This window comes from Camelina sativa, chromosome 5 (assembly GCF_030686135.1).
Source record: "Camelina sativa cultivar CO46 ecotype springtype chromosome 5, ASM3068613v1".
NCBI lineage: Eukaryota > Viridiplantae > Streptophyta > Magnoliopsida > Brassicales > Brassicaceae > Camelina > Camelina sativa.
In genome coordinates this window covers 23,139,929-23,161,758 of record NC_141884.1, presented here as the reverse complement: position 1 = coordinate 23,161,758, position 21,830 = coordinate 23,139,929, and the positions used below count along the sequence as shown (strand labels likewise).

Here is a 21,830-nt window from a genome sequence, read left to right as displayed (position 1 = left end):
CTCAAGCTTTTCATCGTTGTTCTCCTTTTTACAGAATTGGATTTGGATTTTAAACTCGATGAGTTATTGGTAGTTTTGTGAGACACGTTTTCTCCGAGTTCGGACCATCGGGGATTGTAACTGAGATCGTGGTCTCGTCTGGTTTCTGATCGGCACGATATTTTGTGGAAAGCTTCGAGACGTCTAGGAATAGCTTTTCACTGGAGGGATTTGATAGTTAACGGTTGGGTTTTATTTTAGGTTTTCGTCTTTGAGACTATTTTGATGTTTTTGTCCAGTTTTACTATAAAGTCGTTTTTGGTTGTGTGGCTTGTTGTAGGACGTTTTTGAACTGTTTCAGACATGAGGAGAGTCTCTCCTGGTTATATTTGTTGTTAGAATCAGCTTGTTAAGGTGAGTGCATGACCATGGGCTTATCTAAGCGATTGGGTTGTATGACTTGTTTTGTGTGATGATGTGTAGGTGTGGTGAATGTGTTATTGGATGGTCTATTTAATGGCTGGTTTGTTATATTTTATTTATGGTTGTACTCTTGATTTTCTTGTGTGTATAGAGGATCGCCTCACTTGGTATTTCTGGTAATACTCACGCATCTCAATGTGTTTGTGGTGCAGGTAATGTGTAGCATGGAATCATGGCGATGAGGAGGAGGATGATCCAGGGTCTCAATTGTTGTGTTGTGTTTATGTTATTTTGTTGTTGGTACCTGGTTTAGAAGCATGTTAGGTTGATGGTTTTAATTGGTTATAATTGATATGATATTTATACTAAATTGGAGTTGGTTTGATTTGTCTTCCGCTATGCATGTTGATTTATTGTTGTAATTAAATATTATGGGGTATTTAATTATATTATCTATTTATAAAAAAAATGGGTCGGGTCCTTTCAAGAGCTAAGGAGGCATATGATCACTTTGAGGGGGGTATTGAACCTATATTTTAAAGGATTGTAGATGATTCTTAAAATCCTTTGTTATTCAATTGAGAATTTTAAAAAATCTTATGAAATCCTATGTTATTCAACTCAGATTTATGGAAATTCTTTTAAAATAATTCAGAATCCCTTGTTATTCAATCAACAATTTATAAAACCAAACTTAAATCTTCTGTTATTTAAAATATCACAACTTTTTTTGAGAATGATACTTTGAATAATTTTGGGAGACTTTCTTTTGTTTTTTAGTTGATAAATACCACTCTCAAAATCATACCCTATGAGGTAGAATTTTAAAGGATTTCAAAAAAAAAAAAAAACAAAATTTTCAATCAGCATATATTTTTCTGGGAAATCAAAGAGAAGGATCGAGACTACGAAGGGGAAGTTAACCATGTCTACAATATCGGGACTACGAGAGAAAGGAGAGTGATTGACATTGCCAATGACATCAGCAAAATCTTTGGAATAGACCCTGACTCCACCATTCAGTTCGTGGAGAATCGGCCATTCAATGACCAGAGGTACTTCCTCGATGACCAGAAGCTGAAGAAATTGGGATGGTGTGAACGAACCACTTGGGAAGAAGGATTCAGGCGGATATTCCCAGCATCAAACCAAGTCATGTCTTCAACGCTGCCGGTTTAACTGGTAGACCCAACACCAGCCAGGAGTGCAGAAGAGGCGACGAGCGCGAAGCCACTAAACACTTCCCCAAGTACTCATGCTACTTCCGTACCAAAACCACCATAAGAAAATCCTCAGATAGACGCAGCAGTAAAAGAACTCGCAGAGGCAGAACAGTTGGAGCGTCAAGCAAAAGAGGCACAAGACCTTGCCTATAAACACGACCAGGTGCTAAAGTTTGAAAGCGAAATAACCCTGCAGCTAGCCGAAGAGATAACCACCGATGTAATAATGTCCACCTCTTAAACCGAAGATGTATTGTCAATCATCATGATCATCACTAAGCTTTTGCTTTGTTCCCTTGCAGGTGCTAATGGTGAAAAGCTTTTCTTGCGGAAAAAGCTTGATCTTCAGGTCCGGTTCAATGTGGATGTATTCGATGACCGGTTTATTCTTTAACAGTTTTTTTGGCTTTGAGTACAAAAGAGTCTGTAGAAGATATGAGATTTCATTTGACAAACTAATCACTTTCTGTTACTTCGGTTTAGGCTATTATTGGTTGTAAAGGCAACAAAACTAATCTTTAGCTCCTGTAGTGTTAGATCAGAAGCTCTTGCATTTAACTTGACAAACTAGTTACCTTTTGTACTTGGCCTTCAGCAACAAGAGCTTCCAACTGCTCCAGGATGTTTGCACAGAGAATGATCTGCTGATTCCTTGTGGTTTGATGAGAAATTGGGCTCAAAGTTGGTTACTTGCAGGTTGCATTATTTTGGATATGTTCTGGGAAAGTGGCCGTAATTTTTAAACTGTAAATCGAAATCGTCATCTGCTTTTTCCTGTGTCTTAGTATGACTATTGTTGATATTTCCACCAAATTTCATAAATTTCTGGGTTATTTTTTTACTCCATTAACAGCAACTTCTTGACCTTTCAAGCTGCCTTTTTTTATCTTTAGCAGAGCAAGTATAACCAAAATGTCCACGACCCACTTTGCCATCGATCTCGTAATGTGAAGCAAACTGTTTCGAAAACCCAAAACTCTTATCGAGATCGATCTCACACTTTTTACCTTCAGGGATCGAGACCTCATTAGGCTTGATTGAGCTGTAACGACAGGCAAGGAAAGCTCTTATATGTAACGACAAGGAGGAGGGAAAGGTCTCTTGAAGATACAAAGAGGCGTGTTAGAAAATATTGGAGTCAAATTCTCCTTGTGAAATATTCTAAAATCATACAAAGTTTATAACAAAATCTCACAAAATCACTTTCATTTTCTTTCTTTTTTAATATATAAACTTTTAAAACTAATCAAATCTTTTAGAATTTTCATTAAAGTCTTTCAAAATTCTAAAATATTAAAATCCTACAAAATCCTTTAAAAATCAAGTTCAATACCCCCTCTTTGTATTAAGCAAGCACAGAATGTGTTGAATCCTTCTCCAAGGGCACATAATGAGAAAAAGCCTCCTTCACCGCCCCTTTCGATTGAGGTTAGTACAAAGATCCATTTCATATTTTTACCCTAGTAAATATTACAGGTGAACAAAAATTTTAAACAAATTTAACATTTCTATAGACTAAACAATTTAGCAAAATATTTTTTTTACTGAGGATTATAGTTAAATTGAAATCTTAATCCATGTTGTTTTTTTTTTTCTCGTAGGATCCTGCATATGGGGTAAACATAGTCAAAAATAGCCATTTAAGTGATGGTACGACGAATGGATGGCTTCCATTAGGGAACTGCACACTAAGTGTCATAAAAGGATCACCACGAATCCTTCCTCCGATGGCAAGATACTCGCTTGGGCCACACGTACCTCTTAGTGGCCGCTATATACTTGTGACTAACCGAACACAGACACGGATGGGTCCAGCTCAAGTGACCACAGATAAACTTAAGCTGTTTTTAACATACCAAATATCAGTTTGGGTCAAAGTCGGTTCTGGCACTTGGTATCGATAGCCAATGGGTAAACGGAGGACAAGTCGAGATCAATGATGATAGATGGCATGAGATCGGTGGTTCATTCTGAATATAGAAGCAGCCTTCTAAAGCTTTGGTTTATGTTTAAGGCCCTTCTTCTGGCATTGATCTCATGGTTGCTGGATTGCAGATTTTTCCGGTTGATCGAGTCGTAAGAATTAAACATTTGAGAAGACAATGTGATAAGGTAATATACATAAAAAAACTATGTTTTCAATCTCTCATGTTAAGTGTCATTAGACTTTATAGTAATTTTTATCAAATGCAGATCCGTAAGAGTGATGTTACCCTCAAGTTTTCTGGTGTTGATTCTAGCAAACTGTCTGGAGCTATGGTTAGAGTTCGAGAAATAAGAAACAGCTTCCCGGTTGGAACTTGCATAAGCAGAACTAATATGGATGACGAAGATTTCGTCAAGTTCTTCTTGAAGAACTTTAACTGGGCGGCGTTTGGTAATGAGTTAAAATGGTACTGGACGGAACCAGAACAAGGGAAGCTTTACTACCAAGATGCAGACGATATGCTAAACTTGTGTAGTAGTAACAACATAGAAACCTGAGGACATTGTATCTTTTGGGAAGTCCAATCAATGGTTCAGCAGTGGATCCAAAACATGAACCAAACGGACATAAACACTGCAGTACAAAACCGCTTAACAGGTCTTTTAAACAGGTACAAGGGTAGATTCAAACATTACGATGTGAATAACGAGATGTTACACGGATCATTCTACCAAGACAAGCTAGGCAAAGACATAAGAGGCGAAATGTTCAAAACCGTGCACCAACTAGACCCATCCGCGACGTTGTTCGTGAACGATTACCACATAGAAAACGGGAGTGATCCAAAATATGCCCCGAGAAGTACACCGAACACATTCTTGACCTGCAAGAAAAGGGTGCGCTAGTAGGAGGAATTGGGATTCGAGGTCATATCGATAGTCCGGTTGGTCCAATCGTATGTTCAGCTCTAAACAAACTTGGAATCCTTGGTTTACCGATATGGTTCACCGAACTGGATGTCTCCTCGGTCAATGAACACATCAGGGCAGATGATTTGGAAGTAATGATGTGGGAAGCTTTCGGACATCCAGCGGTCGAAGCAGAGCCGGCGCTAGGAATACTAAGGCTGCAGGTAGGCATGACCACGGTTACGGTTATTACAGTTACAGTTGCTTAACCATCGGTTACGGTTAGAAATTTTGTATACGGTTACGATTAGAATTTTTATATACGGTTAAATGGTTAAGGTTAAATACGGTTGCGGTTATACGGTTATGGTTATATACGGTTATGGTTTCTAATTATTATGATACGGTTAAAATTTTAAAAAATTAATGTGTTTATTAATATTTATATATATAATAAATTATAAACCACAAAAAAATTATTATATATATATATTAATAATCACATTAATAGTCATATAGTCAAACAAATTTTTTTTTTTTTTTTTCTTATAACCATAAAACAGCATTTGGTCATTACAATGAGTTTCATTAATTTTCTAGATATATAGAAATATTTGTAGTGCAATGATTATAATTAATTAATGTCATTCTGTCATTGGTAATGACTCCAAACAATAGGAGAAAGTCCAAAGGAATCACCGAAAAAAAAAATATTTTACACTATAGAAAAGTTTTTTTTGGTAAGAAACCATTACATAAAATACTAAGTTTATAAACTAAGAACTAGTTGATTAACAGAAAATGGCAGTTAAGGGTAGTGGTCCTAGTGGAGTGGATGGACACATTAATTCAACTTGATTTTTGAAAGATTCTTAAGTATTCTTAAAATCACATGTTATTTAATTGATGATTTTAAAAAATCTTTTAAAATCCTATGTTATTCAACTTGATATTTATGTCAAATCATTTAAAATAATCTAAAATCTCTTGTTATTCAATCATCTATACTATTAAAAGGGAAGCATTTTTAATAAGTAACATAAACTAAAAAATTATTACATGAAATGCCAAACATATATTAAATAGATTACGGTTAGCCAAAAAATCAGAGCCAAAAAGGTATTAATTGATATTTTAGTGTAGATGAACTTAAAGAGAACAAATAAAAATTGTAGCCAAACAATATGATTGCACGATATTAAAGTGTATATTTCCTAAAGTTAAACAAATCTTCCCACAAATCTACCCACGTATTTAGCATGTCAACCTTTAATGTAACATATAACAATTCAAATTATATTGTTATGATTAGGAGATTACAATATTATAATATATTTCCTTAAAAAAATTATTCCTTTAATAAAATATCATCTTTGACAATTTACACATAAATTTCGGATAGTTACCATATTCTAAACGATTTTGAAATATTCTTATATATAAAATTTTAGCAACTTACCAATTATAATTATAGACGATATGATTAAATCTTAAATACTAGAAAATAATTTTTTAAACATGCCCTACAACTATAAATACAGTAGACGTAATGAAGGTGTAACTCATCTCGAATACTGCAAACCATCTAAAATTACAAATTTTTCCAAAAAAAAAAAACAAAAAAAATGGCTGCAAACAATGATTTGGAATTTACAAGTGAAGATTGTACCCAGTTTGAGGCAATATACAACTTTCTTAGAAGAAACCTTGAAGATGATACTCGATGATGATGATGTGAGTACATCATTTCTGTGTAAGAAAACTAAGTTAAAAAAAACAGCATAATAGATGAAACAAATTTTATTTTAAATGTTTTTTGTTTTAGTCTTCTATATGTGTGTTCACAACTTCTCAATTTTAGGATGGAGTGAAGAAAAAAATGTCAAAGAATTAGAGAGATTTGTGATTAAACTCGATTGGAAAATAATTGAGAAGAATTATGTTTCTGATTTGCAAGTTTCTCTTTGATTACAGATTTAAGAGGCAATGGCAGATGCATGCTATCATGATCATAGTTGGAACTTGGAAGCTATTTTCAATCAATTCTCTATGTTGAAAAGGATACCATCTACAATGTACATATAACTATAAGGTTCACAAGGTTTACATGTAGGAGTTATATTTTCAAAAATTACTTTGTCTAAGTTTATTTAGTATTAATTCAAATCTATTCTGATTAGTTTTCAAATGAGAAGTTACGAGGATTAAATTACTAACCTCTTATTTCTATGGAATGGCAGGTGCTTGCATATGCTTCTCTTGCCTAGATCCATATTGCTTAGCTTTTTGTCTAACTTATTAACATGACAAAAAAGAAACTGATTTTGTCTTTCTTTCCAATGAAAGAGAGTATATTTGACGGCAAAAAAAAAGTGTATTAGAAAGGTCATTCAAATCATCTATTATCAGAATAGTTTTAACAAAATCGAGCATCACTTTAATATTATGCCTAGAACCCATAATCGGATTTGCAAGAAAAAGTTTATATTTAATTTTAATCATTTACTAGATTTGGTATTCTAGATCGATAATCGTAGAAAATAAGAGTTGTGATGGTGACAATGATATTCTGCGAAAACAATAAAAATCAAGATGTTGAAGTCACTGAGTCATTCAGTTTCTCATAGTTATAGTTTGAGAACAATTTACAGAAAACTTTTTTTTTTCTTTTTTTTTGTTGGACAAACAATTTACAGAAAACTAAACAATTAAAAACACACTTGGATTCAAAACTTTAATAACATACACAAAAACAAGAGAATAATAAAATTGTAAGAACCTGATCAACGTTGATGACTGATGAGCCTTGCTTTGACTGATAGAGGAAGGATGAAGAACCGCATGCGTCTTCACCAATTGCTTTCAGAGAAACTTTCTCTTTCTAATTTTTGGTTCTCGACATTGACGGAAAAAAAAAAGTAATGTTCTTGACAGAATTTTTTTCCTTGGGCCGTTTAAAACCCAACAGTAATTTCAGTAATATAAATTACTGAAATGTTTAGAAGAATTGTTCTTAAAAAAAAACTCTAAATTATGCTTTTTTCTTTTTCCAAACTCATTTTTACATTACCTATTTGGCACAAAATTAATTCAAAGCATGCATACTTACATCATTAATTAAGGTTGGACAAACTAAAATTCAAAATAAAATTTTGGGAGAAAGAAAACAGGACGAGATTTATTTAATTTTCCAGTGAACCCACAGCTTTTCAGGTTACTTGCGAGCTTACAATGATAAACCAAATAAGTAAATATAATCTATAAATTTTCAGGTATATATTATCTAATCTATAGTATTAAAATCTTATAATAATTTGTAATAGATATGAAATAATTTGTACCAAATGCCCAACTGATATACGTTCGGGTTATAAATGTTATACCAAATCTTTTAGTTATTTTTAAATCTGTTGGAATAAAATATAATATTTTAAATCAGTAAATTATTATTTAAACTATAGTTATGAATGAGAAAACATGATATATATGGGATGAGACGAATCTGAGATCTCGAAATAGACATACCACCTTTCTCTTTTTTTTTTGTCTTTACTTATAACAAAAACGAATTTAATTATTCTGTTTGTATAAACTGAACTAAAAACAAATCTATTACTAAACAGGTACAAGTTTGGATTATGAATGTTGATTCCTAAAAAATATGTTTACAAGTATTACCTCACATGTATATAATATAATGCATACAGGATAGTAAACTTAGTTTTTGAAATCAATTCCGCATGAGTGCTCCCTCCGTACGAAAATGACTATGAGGCATTCGAAGAACAGTGCATGAGTAGATATGGAGTCAAGCCTCGACCCCATTGGATTACAACCGAGTTTGGTATGGTCAGTTTTTTTTTCCTTTCCCTTACATTGGATCAGTTTCTTTAGCTATGAGATTCAATATCAGCTCTTTTGGTCATCTTTTGCAGAGGATAGAGACAGTATTGAAGAGATTCGGAAGTAACATCATATTCTCCAATGGATTGCAGGACCCTTGGAGCCGTGGAGGGTAAGTAGTACATCTCATCTCAATATGTGTAGAACATCACTTTTATATGCTATCTTAACAGATCGGTTTTATAATTTAATATCAGAGTTCTAAAGAGCATTTCAAGAAGCATCTTGTGACCAAGAAAGGTGACTTTTGTTATGTTTATGAATGTTGGGGAAGTTAGCCATATACATATTGTGCGAAAAACTGAAACCTGGCATTGTTTTGTGTGAAACATGAGCTCACAACCACAGAATATTAACGTTCTTTCTTCAGGTTTTTAACTTTACTGATCAGAAAGTCAACCATTACAAATCAAGCACAAACCCACATGGTTTTTTCTTTTGTGTTTTAAAATATTTTATAAGTAGCCAAAGTTTACTAATAAAACCTCATAGAATCTCATAGAATCACCACTCATTTTCTTTTTTAAAAAAATAGAAAAACTTTAAAACACAATCAAATCTCCTAAAATTTTCCTAAATCTTTCAAAATTCTAAAATATTAAAATCCTAACAAATCCTTAAAATACCAAGTTAAATACCCTCTAAGTCACGGTTGGAAATTTGGAATGAAATAACTATGTATTATTGTATTTCTGTAAAGAACATGAGTACGTAAATAAACGAATACGTAAAAACATACATGCAAGCATAATTGTTACAGTTTGAAATTGTTAAAATTAAGAAAACTCTATATTTTCAAAAACTATGTTTAGTTAATACAGTTTTCTTCCTAAATGTTTTAAATATTTGGATTTAGTAAATGTTTTAAATATTTAGTACTAATATTTTTAAATTTGGACGATAAATATTTCTTATACGTAATGTTTCTATAACATATTAATTATACATAAGTAGTTATTTGTATATTTTATTATATTTGGAAAACGGTTACGTTTATTATTTGACGGTTTAACTATGCGGTTAACCGACGATTTTTATACGGTTACGGTTAATAAGTTTTGTAACCTTAACCAATATGATTTTACGGTTACAGTTATGGTTTTTAACTATTTTATACGGTTACGATCCGAAATACGGTTACAGTTTAATTTTGGTCATGCCTAGCTACAGACAGTAACATTTTAAAAGGCTGGTTAGTTAAGAAAAAAAAACAAAATTTAATGCCAATTACAACATATAGGAATCGAACACTGCTCCTATGAGTGACTCTTAGCTACTTTAACCACTGGACTACAAAGATTCTTTGACATTTTTACGGCCGGTTATTTACTTAATATCTTTTGCGACCTCAAGCATGTGCTTGCCTTGCTTGGCCTCATGGCCGGCACTGGTTCGAAGGTATAATGTTATGGGGGTTTTGGGAACAGTTCATGAGCAGAGACAACTCTCATTTGGTGGATGCGGAAGGAGATGTTAATGAAGCTGGCCATATTGATCAAAACGGTGCGTTTCCGTTTAGAGGATATATTGGAAACTGTGTTGTTGAAGTGATTACTACTTCGTCTACTAAGGTTCTGAAAACGTTTGTTGTTGAAAAGGGAGATTCTTCTCAGGTTATTACTGTTGATCTTCAAGGTCTGTAATGGTTTTTTGTTATGCATGTGTTTATGTGTATGTGTATATTTTTCAATTTGCTGAAACTTTGGTGTTGGTGTTTATTAATTATTGTGAATAAAATGTTACTTCCAAAATAAATCTTATTAGGATAAAACAATGACTCAAGAGTAAAACTAACTTCTGTTCTAAGCTTGTAAATAAGCCTAAGCTATCTACATAATTACGAGATGTCATCAACGTTGATTCGAATTTGTAAAACATAGCTAGCAGTAAAATGGCACTGGTTAGAAAAATATCAAAAGGCCAAATATAAAAGCCCACAGACATTTTTTTTAATCTATATATACATATTCCAAGTACATTTAGTAAATAAATCCTGAATTTGCCACCTATCTACAAGACTGCCATTGTATTAAATTTCACATAAACATTTATTTAATAACAAATTCGGATTTTATTTCAACAATATCTTCCCCTATTCAGATTTCCTAAACTATCGCCAATGACACAATTAACATTTAAAAATTTATTTGTAATTTACACTTTTTCCAAAATCTCCACAAGACGTTAAACTCTTCTTTTATCTAATGAACGCTGAGATTTCTGATCTCCTTGATTCGCAAATATTTTTACCCTCCAACATATCTTCAAAATCAAAACAAAGAAACAACATTTACAACCAAAACATATCATATTCCACAAATATTCTATCAAACTAAATTTGTAGTTATAATATCCCTGATTATTTGCTAGCTCTGATATTTTATCTCCTAAAACGGATTTCATATACTCCTTTAATCATTGTCCTATAAATATGTAACATTGTCAACCCGACTATCATAAACAATTTTAAACCAATACAATACTCACAAGAACCCATAAACATTTTTTCATCACAATGGCTGCTACTTTTGCCTTCCTAAAAGATGTTAGACCCTACAAGACCGCCTGGAGGGTACAAGTGAAGGTCATCCATGCATGGCGTCAAAGTACTGGTGAATCTCTGGTATATAACCATCAATAAGAGTCAAGGACAATCTCTAGAGAAAGTAGGACTTTACTTGCCTAAACATGTGTTCTCTCATGGCCAACTTTATGTTGCGTTGTCTAGGGTTACATCCAAAACAGGTTTGAGAATACTAATACTAAACAAAGAGGGGAAGATTCAGAGGCAAACAACTAATGTTGTTCTCAAGGAGGTTTTCCAAAACATATATTGAGTCAACAACCTCTACAAAGGTAACTTTGACCCACATTATATTACTGGCTATTTCTATTGTTTGGAAACAATAAGATCAATAGCTTTCATTCAATAATTATGTTTTATTAAAAATGCAGATGCCTCATTTCACAATAAGACCAATCAATCGAAACCCATGATCCCATCATCTCATAATCCGTAGTTACGACTATGCTATGAATTTATATTTTACTTATTGTAATCTACACATGTTTTGGCTAAACACAGTTTTTAGTTTCAGTTTACTACATTTATCATGACTGTTTAAACACTACTTATTTTATTGTGTTTGAGAGGCAAGTATTTTATTTGTTTGCAAATCACTTGAATTTGTAAAAGTCAATGTAGTGAACACACTCAAATCTCTAAAACTAAGTTTGTTGAATGCATATATAGATACTAACTTGAATCTGTAATAAATTATAGATGCCAAGTGCTGGTAGAGTACTTTGTTACATGTATGAACTTCAACTTGAAGAAACAAAAAACAACAGAAAGAACTAATTAATAGAAAGTAAACTATTATTCATTAACATTATGAATACAACTCAATGCAGTGAAAGATATCTATAAACCTGAATTGTACTTATCTTTCTCAAGGATGTGTTATTCATGTATAGAGAACATACAGATTGAATATTTGCTTCACATCATATTAGTTCAATCCTCAATTGACGTCCATAGCTGATAACTTTAGTGCGACGCAATTGGTAACTTTAGTGTGCGACGCAATCCGATCCCAAACTGTTTCCATATTTGATGAATTACAATCTTATAAACAATCAATATGATATGACATGAGAAACCCAAAACCTTGATCGGAAACAAAGAAATTTTTTTTCTGATATGAAATAACAAATTAATTTACCTGGAACACATTATATTAGCTGAATCCTCGATCGCCGCAAACCTCACCGAGAAAGTTTCCAAATTTGATGATCTACAATCTGATTAACAACCAATCTTATTGATATGTGATACCCAACATATAATTTGCAAACAGTTTTTTACAAAAACGACAGAGAGAACAGGTTAATTAACCTGGAACTATTTGATAATTTGCTCAGTTCTTGAATTCTGGTAATGAAAACGATATGAAATTATGGAGATGAAAGCTTTGAATATCAGATGAATAGTATCAACGAAGTTTTTATTTCTCAGATTTACCAAAACTAGATAGTCAAAGATGATAAGGAAAAATAATACAGACATAACTGTTCACGGAGACCTTCAGCTTTACTCGGTGGAGACAAAAAAAAAAAAAATCGGGCCTTCCGTACAAAAAGACAGGAGTTCAAAATATTAGCCCGACCATACAACAATTATTTTATTTATTCTACCTTCCTCATAGACGTGTTTTTAATACATAATATATTATTATATAGATTTTTGATCAATACTAATATGAAACAATTGATATAAATAAAATTTTACAAACAAAAATACTCCACCATTTTAATGGAATTGCACAACTATAAATACAACTGTGTTAAAATGATATATGGATTAAATAACCTAAATTACAACCTCAAAATTATAGTATAAACCTATAATTATAAAAAATATTTAATTTAAAATACTATTAATCCTACATTGTAAAAAAAAAATAACTAATCACATAACAGTATATTTGTTGACTCAAGTAAATTAGAAGGATATTCTCCCTATATAATAAAGAGAATTTTATCACTTATGCCATGTAAAGTGTCAAATGTTTTTAGCAATGCCACTTTTCTCAATCCATTTTCCCGCCTGCCATAATCCTATTACAAAAGACTATTATACCCTCATTTTATTTTGCAACACAAATCTAATTATTTTCTCTGTCTTCTCTGCAATTTTCGGAGAGTTGAGATAAATCAGACAATTAAATAGGCATCGTTAATCGCAACGCATCAATAACCTAAATATCTTTATCCAAACCCTAATCCTCTCTTTCTTCTTCCATCTTTGTTTCTCTTGACTTCTCATCTTTTTCCATCTCAATCTCTTTCAGCCGTCGGTGGTGCCATAAAATTCTAAAATCTTCGTCTAATCCGTCTAACTTTGCCGGATCTAGTTTCTTAGTATCCATACCCGACACCACTTGGTATGATGATAGTCAACTAATTTGCCTTGTATTTAAGGTATATGATTTCATATTCTTACCCTATTTTTGGTTTGCTTTCAGTCTTCCCCAAAACAGCGAAGGAAATATTTCTGGTGGCACCTCTAGCAGGTAAGAGGAGATAATGGTCCACAATTCTGTAAATTGTTTATGCATTAATCGTTTTTTCCTGTTGTTTTCTTCTCTTTACCCTTACTTTTATTGTTTCAGTGGTGACTTGGACTTACCAGATGCCGATATTAGTAAGGGATATCTTACGGACTTCGTCGGATGGAGGTAAATCTGTTGTCCATCCACCATCATTTGTCCTTTGCGTTATTTGGTTTTTGGTGGTTGTTATGTTGAAAACTGTTCGGGTAGACGAAGCATTATTGCGATGTCCATCCGTATTTACTCGTCAACCATTAAAAAACGTTGTCCACCAATATTGTCTATCACCACGACCCATTCTGTTCTCTACATATATCGTGTATGACTTGAAGATACTAGATAGACCAATGTACTTGTCTATCCATTATGTTGTCCACCTATATTGTGTATGCCTAGAAGAGCTTAGATAGACCAATTTAGTTGTTTACTCATTTTGTTGTCCACCAAACATGTCCTTCTAGTCATAAGCCACATTCTATTGTCTACCTATATTGTGTATGACTTGAAGAGACATGATAGACCAATTTAGTTGTCTATCCATTCTGTTGTCCACCTATATTGTGTCTTTTACTAGCACTACAAGAAAAATGAGTTTTTACGGCATCTGAATAACGCTATCTATCAATACCATAGCGTTTTGACAAACGCTATATCTGCGCCCGTCATTGTAAGTCAGACACTTTAGATAACGTTTTTTTGTTTTGCTATCGTATTGTAGTATACAATAGCGCTTATTTGTCTGTAATTAAATACTGTGTAGTAGCAATTTTTATATGCTATTATATATTTGTAGACATCAAAAATCTAAATCTGAATTTAAATTTTGAATTTTAGAATTTTAATTATAAAATATGTGATTTAGTTCATAAAGCAGAAAATAATCAATAATATTAGATATAATAATTTACAAAGACAACCATTTTTATCTTAAAATTATTACTCAATGTACACCAAACAAAATAAACCTTAAAATTACAAAACTTATTCTTTGAACTTGCCAAATAAAACCATTAATCTTCTTTTATTTTCTTCTATCTTCAAAAACTTATCTCATACTTGCTTTTTCAGATCTAAAACAGTCAAAATCTGCACACAAAAAAACAATTAATGAAACAACTTAGCTGCTTATTCGATTGAAAATTAATTAGATAATCAAAAGCAAGCATAAGATAACTACACCCAAAGTAGAAAGATTTGTCCCTATTTTCACGATATGATAACTCACCATATTCCTCCCTTCCACTGTCTAGAAGCCTCAGATCGTGAAAGAAGGATCAATTCCTTCAAAGATCGATCCGATTATCACTCAGTTTCATATCTGTGATAATGCGGGTGATAATATAATATAATTTAGTAGCCTTTACTTTCTTTCAAAGAAGGATCAATTCCTTCAAAGACATACGGGTGTAATGCGGGTGAATATCTAGTAGCGTTTACTTTCTTAAGCGCCGTTTCTAAGGTTTTTTTTTCAATGGCGGAAAGAGGTGGAGAGGTCGGCGCAGAGCGTGTGGTGACCGTGGTGGCTTCAGTCGTGGAATCAGTGGAGGCCGTGGGCGTGATCGTGGTCCAAGAGGTCGTGGACGACGTGGAGGACGTGCCACATAAGAAGAGAAATGGGTACCAGTGACGAAACTGGGCCGTCTAGTGAAGGATGATAAAATCAAGAAGCTAGAGCAGATCTATCTCCACTCTTCCTGTAAAGGAGTACCAAATCATAGATCTACTAGTCGGACCTTCGTTGAAAGACGAGGTTATGAAGATCATGCCTGTTCAGAAACAAACCAGAGCTGGTCAGAGGTTGGAGATGGAAATGGTCATGTTGGGTTGGGTGTGAAGTGTTCTAAGGAGGTTGCTACTGCCATTAGAGGAGCTATTATTCTAGCTAAGCTTTCAGTGATTCCGGTGAGGAGAGGTTACTGGGTGAATAAGATTGGGAAGCCACACACTGTGCCTTGAGGAGAGGTTACTGGGAAATGTGGTTCTGTTACAGTGAGGATGGTTCCAGCTCCCAGAGGTGCTGGTATTGTTGCTGCTTGGGTTCCTAAGAAGGTTCTTCAGTTTGCTGGTATTGATGATCTGCCAAAACCCTTGGCCCTTGGGAACTTTGTCAAGGTTTGATTTTGATTCCTCCTTTTAGCTAATTTGATCGATGCATCTGTTTAGGTTTAGCTGCCAAATCTGATTTGGTTCACATTTGCTTATTGTGTGATAATGACATTCACACTGTATCAATAGCTGTTGTGTAATTGTTTTTGTAGTTGCAAGTGTAGCCAATTGCTATTTGTAGATGGTTGTGGTTCTTTTTGATGATCTTCAACTCAATTGCGTAATTTGATGGACATTGTTTCTTCATTATATGTGATTGATTGATTAATTTGTGGATTTGATGTTGTTGGTGTTACCACACAGGCTACGTTCGATTGTCTTCAGAAGACATATGGGTTCCTTACACCAGAGTTTTGGAAAGAGACCAGATTCTCGAAATCGCCGTACCAAGAATACACTGATTTCTTTGTGTCTAAGTCTGTTCCCGCAACCAAGGTTATCACGGAGACTGAAGACCAAGCTTAAGATGAGTCTGGTTTCATAAGTTTTTGGTTGTCGCAAATATCTTAGGACCTTCCTGAGCTAAGTTTTGTTTTTATAGGTTTTGGTTGTCCCAGATATTTAGAGTCGTTTGTTTCTTGGTTTCATTATATTACTGTTTGGTTTTTGTTAGATGTTTGCGTCTATGCAAATTTTAATGAAATGGCTTTAGCAATAATGCTCATCTATAGTTTTTGAAGCAGAGTGTACTCGTATGTCTATATCGTGAACTACATCCTAGTTACTGGTGGAACACATTACAACTGACGTGAGTCATTTTCTAATATCAGAGAAATATATTCATATAGGCAACTTATCTCTTATTGTCATAACTCATAATTAAGAATATTTTACTACGATTCCATCTGCACCATTGAATCTTGGGAAATAATATTTTTACCAAATTTATACTCTCTAATTGCTGCTGAGCTGAGCACCAGTAGCCATCAGAAAGCTCCTTTATTTTTCGACAATCTATAATATTCAGAGTATGAAGAAGGGGTATGGGGCCATCTTCTACTATCCAGTCTTCCCATTCAAATACTTCCCGAGCAAACTGTTCTCCTCCCACAGAGAGCATACATCCCTAAAACTAACCTCTTTCAGCTGAAGCAATTACTCAATAATCGGCACCCGATTCTCCTCGAAAGGGGGTAAAGATAGATCTAACATTATTAGGTGAGAATGGAAGTGTTGTTCTTTAGGAAATTTTGGCATATAAATACTCAAACTCAGTTTTTTTTTAGAAGAACGAAATAATCATATATATATATATATATATATATACACTAGAAGTCATCCCGTATGCACGGGTTTAGCTTACATTGTTTATGAATTTTAGTAATTTGGATATTATTAGTTCTTTTATTTGTTTACTCAGCAATTGTTATTTTAGTGATTTTAAAAATATACTGATCATTTCAATTTTTTTGGGTTCTTTTGTTTGGGGTTACTTGAATTTTCCTTTTATATATAGTATTAAAGTACAGTAAAACTTCTATAAATTAATAATAGTGGGACCAAGATATTTTATTAATTTATAGTGATATTAATTTATCTAATACTAATTTATAGTGATATTAATTACTAATTTATAGTGATATTAATTACTAGTTTATAGATATATTTTTAATTGTTTAAATTTTTAAAAATTTAGAATTGAGACAATTTTAGTGAAATAAAATTAGACTTTTGGATGTTGTAAATTTCATGGTTTAGAAATTGAACTTGTATTATTTAGAAAACGTTATTGATAATAAATTACAAATACTATAGACAAATTTACTTATACACATGACATACATAAATTCAAATTTATGAATAATAATATCGATTGTCGAATTTTAATAGACTGTCAAATTATCAAATTGTAAATGATGCATATCTAGAAGTTGAAAACTTTAAAAAACTTAACTATTTTTATGACATGTTATATAATATTTTATATCATTATAGTTTGAAAATACAACATTATAATGTTCTATAGAAATGAGCTTTAGGAGAAACATACATTATTATATCAGCATATATATATATATATATATAAATTTACATGATTATAAATTTATGATATTATTTGGGCCATATTTTACATGGAAATTTCAATAAAATTATTATCTTATTATCTTATCGAATTTTGTTAATTTTTACATTGGCCCGACTTGAGACCAACAAAATTTATTAATTTATAGAGTATTAATTTATAGAGGTTTTACTGTATTTCAACATGTCGAGAAAGTTTTGATTACATAGTAGTGTGTTTATGGTTTTTTCTCCCGTTAGTTTTTCAAGACATATTAAGCATTCTCCATCTTTTTATTTTCTTGCTTGCGTTTGCATAATTTATATTACCACTGACATCTACAAAAACATGTAATTTTGGAATACAACTTACATGAATACAATCTAAATATGAAATTTAGGTAACAACGATGAACTTAATAAATATATTTTACCAGCTTATTTTTGGTGAGGTAAAAAATACAATCACATCCCTAAATATAATTTATTCTTTATACATTCTAATACAAATTAAGAAAAAAATTTTAATAATAAAAATGAATCCAAGTAAATAAAGTTATAAATAATTACTCTAAGTTTTGGTTGAGTATAAAAATGCAATAGTTTTTTTCCATCGCTGAAATGAATTTTTAGATCTGTCTATTTAGCTTTATCATAAATGCAATTGAATAAAACAAATATTTATTTTGTCGTAGCTACTTAGAAGACAAACCGCAGAATATTATAATATCAAATATCGTAATAATAAAGTTTCTTAGGAAGTAAACTATTATATGTGAAAGTGGAAAATGTTATGAAAATAATATTTTTATATTACTATTCTTATAATTTTATTTATGATAATGAAAATGGTTTTATAAAAACAAATTGACATAGGTCATCCAAAATCGCCGGACCGGCCCATGGATATTAGTAAAGACATACATAAACACTAGAATGAATAAGGAAACTTGTCAAACATTCTCACATTATATTTTTTTCTCATGTAGTTTTAATGCGCACAACAAACATGATAACCTGCAAAAAGATATTTAAAATTATTCAAGAATACCTATTGAAATTTGGAAAGATATATAAAATAATATAATTCTGCATTCATCCTCCATCTTCTGGAAAGCCAACCTAAACTTCATGGCTCTTGTCAACATCAAGTATGTAGAATTCCACCTTGTCTTCATATCCATTGGCAAACTCCCCCTAGTCATCTTCCCTGAAACAACCTTTTGCTCAAATGAGTCACATCTTGGACCTGAAGACTGAACATACTGCACTCCATTACGAACAGCTGCCACATTATCATCCACTTCAGACAAACCATCCCTAACAATCAAGTTGATGATATGAGCACAACACCTCATGTGCAAGTAAGTCCCATCTAACACTAAAGAATCATGCCTCAATAACTTAAATTCTTCAACAAACTTCTTCAATCCATTACTGTTGGCAGTTGCATTGTCGACTGTGATGGTGAATAACTTCTCTATGCCCCAATCAGCAAGACATTCAAGTAAAACCTTGGATATTGTATTGCTCTTGTGATCCGTGATATACTTAAATCCAAGAATCAACTTCCTTAAGCGCCATTCTGCATCCACAAAATGCACAGTAATCACCATGTAACTAGCTCGTGTAACTTTAGCAGTCCATATGTCAGTAGTAAGAGACACTCTATGCTGCTGAGAAGATAGCCAAGCCTTCAGAGATGCTTTCCTGGCCAGATACATCTGAATTATATCTCTACTAGCTGTTCTTCTTGAATGAGGTTTGAATAAATTACACTTGTTGCAGAAGTGTCTCCAAGCCATACACTCAATAAACGCAAGTGGCAATTCTGCTAAAACAAGCATTTCATTTGAAGCCTCTCGGAAGACACTCTCTGTTAGTCTTCCATCTACAACATTTCAAAGATAATCAGATTAAAACATGTATGATAATCAGATTAAAACATGTATGATAACAGCTCCGCAACAACATCACTCAACATTACATTCACTCAATATACATTCGGTCTTTAAAGATATATATCTTAAAGAAGTAAAAATCAAAACAATATACAGTAAAACTAAGAAATATAAAACTAAAAATCATAAATTTGTTGTAGTTTCTTAGAATCATAAGTTCACAAATCATAACTAACAAAACCTGCAACCGATAGCAACAACAAAGGAACAACCGATAGAAATCACGCTGTCATAAGTTCTAATCTACTAGCTGTTCTATGATGAACACAAAGCAGCCAACATAGAAATCACGCTGCATCACAAACATCACAAGTATGAATGATTTTGTTCTTGTACCATGCTATAAATTAGAATCTCTGTAGTTGACAAGGAGCACAAGTAATGGTGATCTAAAAAAAACTCAAGCTATTAAGCTTTGCAAGACGCACAATAATATTCAACCATGCCAAATAATCATTTCTACATAGACAAACCTATTTATCAAAATGCACAATCATTGGTCACAATACTCATTCGACGAAAAGAATACCTGCAGCCTTAAGCAACAAAACGGAAGCAGGTGGAGTCTTGAGGATAAACGTGAAGCTCTTGTCCTGCAACCATACATATAAACTCCATAAAACGACCTCATAGACCTATAAATCAGAGACACATAACCATTCTACCAAGAGCTATAAATCAGAGACCTCATAGAGTTATAAATAGATACCAACTTCACATAACCACATACAACACTTGAAAACCAAGTTTTGATGAAGATACTACTCATTTACATAGCATTTGAAAAAGCAAACAATTAAGTTATGTATCTAAAAGTGAAACAAGCTTACTGTTTTGTGGCAATACTCAGCAGAATTAACTATGTAACAAAGCTGGTTCTTAGACAAATTAAGACATTGCTTGAAATCACAGAACTAGTCTAAATTATATAGAAAACACAACATTGAGCGAATTAAAAATGCACCTTGAACAAATTGAATAAAGGCCGACTGTGTGTGACTGCACTACACCGTTTCAAGCTCTTCTCTTTAGTGGAAAACAACTGCAAACAAGGAAACAGTAAACTACTTAAAACTAAATCTGACTGGTCCCTGAGAGATCAGAGATAATGCCATATATATATTTTGTATAAGTATTATCAAGAGAGAAAAATGGCAATCGCTCAGTTGCGTGTCTATATATTTGTACTACTCATTTACATAGCATTTGAAACAGCAAATTCGACCCAAAACAAAGAAGAGAATTCGCTTTTTCAAACATAGACAGTTGCGTGTCTATTTAATAGCTATGAACAAAACAAAGAAGAGAATTCAACCCAAAAAATCAAATTCAATGTGAATCAAACATATACAAATTCGACCAAACAAGACCAAGCACAAAAATAGTATCAAGTAATCAACATAGTTTCAGACATAAACAAATCAATAATTAAAGAAAAAGAAGAGAATGAAGCTTACAATTAAGCTTGCCTGATCGATTTCTAGCTCCCTATGATCGGAGAACCCAAGTACCCAACGATGAAGCTAACGGCGGACTTAGGTTTTGGGGATGGGTTTTGGTTTATAAAACCAAAAGAATCTTGAAATCGGACAAAATCAGGCAAGTTCGACATGGTTATGATTTTTAAGGAAGATTCAGAAGGATTCGGAGAGGGAGAATAAGGCAAACTGTTTTATGAAATCAAATCATCGCCGATTCATTAGGGATAAGGTGTATGAATGATTTTGTGTTCTCGGGTTCAAACAGATATCGTCGGTTCCTCGGATTCGGTTCGGGTAATATCCGATACTTGTGGGTATCTGGAAACAAAAATCGAATGGTGATTTATACAAAAGCGGGTCAGGGTCGGGTCGGGTTTTTGCAGGTCAGGGTCGAGTCGGTTCCTCGAGTTACTCTATTATAGAGAAAAAATAGAAAAAACCATTGGAGATGGTCTTAGCCACATGTCACCTATTGATGCAGATAAACTCAGTTTCTATACTCGTCTCCTTAGTTTTTTTTGCCATAGATATGTTCATGTAAACTCATGTGAAAAACAGCCTCCCCCCACCCAATGCACGTTAATCAAACTCCTTTCACTTTCATCTTTTTTGGCATTTGCATCTTTCAGCTGTAACATTTTCATACTATCTTGTATCTCAGTAACTTGTTCATAAGCTCTGCGAGAATTGCTCAGACTCTTGATTCAAGAGCATCAAAGCTTCTGAACTCCAAATGACACAATAGTCTCTGCATCTCTTTAACCATAAATAGTGAAGAGTGCATAATTTATTAAACAGGGGCCA

The 21,830-nt window shown here is 32.9% G+C and overlaps 1 long non-coding RNA gene and 2 pseudogenes across 2 annotated transcripts; all 3 read left to right on the top strand.

Moving 5' to 3' along the window:
* Positions 1-1,171: 1,171 nt before the first annotated feature.
* Positions 1,172-2,868, top strand: LOC147944222 (uncharacterized). The gene is made up of 2 exons (XR_015557435.1): positions 1,172-1,845; positions 1,928-2,868. It is a non-coding gene; the product is annotated as an uncharacterized LOC147944222 (long non-coding RNA).
* A 107-nt stretch (positions 2,869-2,975) lies between these two features.
* LOC104789400 (endo-1,4-beta-xylanase 1-like) lies at positions 2,976-10,006 on the top strand (annotated as a pseudogene).
* A 4,632-nt stretch (positions 10,007-14,638) lies between these two features.
* On the top strand, positions 14,639-16,265 carry LOC104787238 (small ribosomal subunit protein uS5y/uS5u/uS5v-like; annotated as a pseudogene). Its single transcript, XR_015557434.1, has 2 exons — positions 14,639-15,589; positions 15,887-16,265. The product of XR_015557434.1 is annotated as a small ribosomal subunit protein uS5y/uS5u/uS5v-like (transcript).
* Positions 16,266-21,830: the final 5,565 nt, after the last annotated feature.